Source organism: Penaeus japonicus, unplaced genomic scaffold, assembly GCF_977035675.1.
Source record: "Penaeus japonicus unplaced genomic scaffold, GWHDUDI00000001_assembly GWHDUDI00000002, whole genome shotgun sequence".
NCBI classification, from domain to species: Eukaryota; Metazoa; Arthropoda; class Malacostraca; order Decapoda; family Penaeidae; genus Penaeus; species Penaeus japonicus.
In genome coordinates this window covers 39613107-39615606 of record NW_028234404.1, presented here as the reverse complement: position 1 = coordinate 39615606, position 2500 = coordinate 39613107, and positions in this window count along the sequence as shown.

Below are 2500 nucleotides of genomic sequence, written 5' to 3'. Positions count from 1 at the left end.
GGGAGGAGGAGGAGGAGGAGGAGGAGGAGGAGGAGGAGGAGGAGGAGGAGGAGGAGGAGGAGGAGGAGGAGGAGGAGGAGGAGGAGGAGGAGGAGGATGAGAAGAAGGAGGGGGCCGAGGGGGGAGGAAGAGAGGGTGCAAGGGAGGTGGAGGAGGAGGTGGAGGAGGAAGGGGAAGGGAAGGTGAGCAAGAGGGGGAAGGAGGGGACGGGTAGTGGAGGAGGAGGGGAGGGAGGAAGGGTATGATAAGGAGGGGGAGGCTAATGAAAGGGATTGTGGAGGAGGAGGGGGAGGGCGGAGGGGCAAGGGGGAAGGGGGGAGGGGAGGTGAAGGAGGAAGAAGGTGTTGAAAGGGGGAAGGGGAAGGGCGCAAGGTAATAGCAGTGGGGGAAGGAGGGGAGGAAGGGGGGGTCATGAAGGGGGGAGGGGGTAAAGAAGAGAAGGGAAGACGGTGGGAGGGGCGAGGGGAGGGGGGAAGGGGGAGAGTAGGGGGCGAGGGGAGGGGGGAAGTGGGGAGAGTAGGGGGCGAGGGGAGGGGGGGATGGGGGAGAGTAGGGGCGAGGGGAGGGGGAAATGGGGAGAGTAGGGGCGAGGAAAGGGTAGTGGGAGCGAAGGGAGGAGGAGAAGGAAGAGGAGGAGGAGGAACAGGAGGAGGAGGAATAGGAGGAGAGGAAGGAGGAGAAAATGGAGGGATTAGAACGAGAAAGGGTAAGGGCGGAGTGAGTGGGTAATGGGGGAGGGTGAAGTAGGAGTAGGAAAAGAGTGAAAGGGGGGGGGGAGTAGAGTAAGGGGGATGGAGAGGGGGGTTGTTTTCCTAATCACCATAACCGCCAGGACGTTCTCTAGAGGAGGGGGGAGGGAGGGGGGATGGGAGGGGGGAAAGGACAAAGGGAAGTAGGAAAGACAAGGCGCAGCGAAGGGGGAGGGGAGGAGGAGTGGAGGGAAGGGGGGGGGAGAGATGTTTTCGGAAGGGTCTAATTTGACATGACGACCTAATCACGTCAGGAGCGGCTCGACAAGACACCTGAAGAGGATGTACGACTTTGCGGTTCCTCGTCGTCCTTCTCCTCCTCCTCCTGGTCTCTTCCCTCGTCCTCTTCCCTTTCACTCCTCCTCCTCGCCATCCCCTCGCGCCCTTCCCCTCTTCCTGCTTTCTCTCGTTCTCCCATTTATCTATCCTCTCTCTGACTTCTCTTCGCCTGTTTGTTTCTCCCATAGGTGTTCTTTTTTGACTCCTCTCCTTCCGTTTTCTTTCTTTCCTTTATTTTTGTTCTACGTGGGAGTCTCTCCTTCTTCTATATTCCTCATTATTTTCTTTCTCCCTGTCCTTATTCTTCTTCTAAATGTCCTTCTCACTTCCTCACATACTTGTTCTATCCTATTTATTTTCGGTTTTGTGTTTGTCTTCATTTCCTTCTTTATTTTCCCCCATTCATTCTCTTTCCTCTGCTTTTTTCCCAGGAAGGACCGACGTCGTGGATGCGCTTCATTTCGCTTTCACCTTTTACTTGATGACATCACCGAGGGACTCGCCAAGCCCACCCTCCGAAAACCTTTAATCGAATCATTCTAATTCACTTTTTTTTTTTTTTAATTGATTCAAAATTTTGATTATATTCACAGTTTTTATACATTTCTGATCTAGTCAAATAGTTCAGTAGTTTTGACTCATCTATCATTTTTTTAATTTTTTTTATATCAATGCAAAGGTTTTAATCAAGCCGTTTAGGAGCCGCGTCTTCGCCATCGCCGACGTCCGAAGCCTCGCGACACAGACTGACACACTAAGCTCTCCCGGTCACACCTTCGGCCCGGCTGGCCTTGAGGTCGCCTAACAGGGGAGAGGGACGGGCAGCCACGCGCATGGCACCGGGCGCTCTTGCATGGCGAGTCTGAGGCAGTGCGAAAAGAAGGTTGCTCTTCGGTAATGTGTAAAGGATGGCTGAGTAAAATGTGGAATTAGACGCTCTTGCTTAGTGAGTCTGCGGGGGACACTGAAGTAGTGTTGCCTTTTTAGATGAAAAGGAGTCATAAAAATGCTCTGTGATAAGATAAGAGAGATAGTCCAAAAGGTGATTCTGAAAGGTTAAACTATTATTTTTTTCAAATATTAGAAAACATATCTGAACAGAAGGTCTAAAAGATCAATAAACAGAATCTAGAGACTTTCGCACAATGAGAGAAACAGCATAAAAAGACTCCACAGAACAGGCTTGCCTATTGACTCCCTCGCGATGACGTAAGACTCTGACGAAGAGGAAGTCATGATGAGTCTCTGGTCTTGTGACTCCGCCCACCGCCTCTGCCCGGAATGCGTCCTGCTCTTTCGGATTCCATGAACTTTATTGGTCTCCTTTGCGTGTCAGATTGCGTCTTAATCTGGCCTTACGGGTGCATGGGAATCGGAAGGTAAAATCCGGAGAATTGAGATAAAAGGGGTGACTAAAATCATAAGACGTCTTAGAGCAAAGAAAACGTACCCGAGCGGTTGAATGGGAGAAG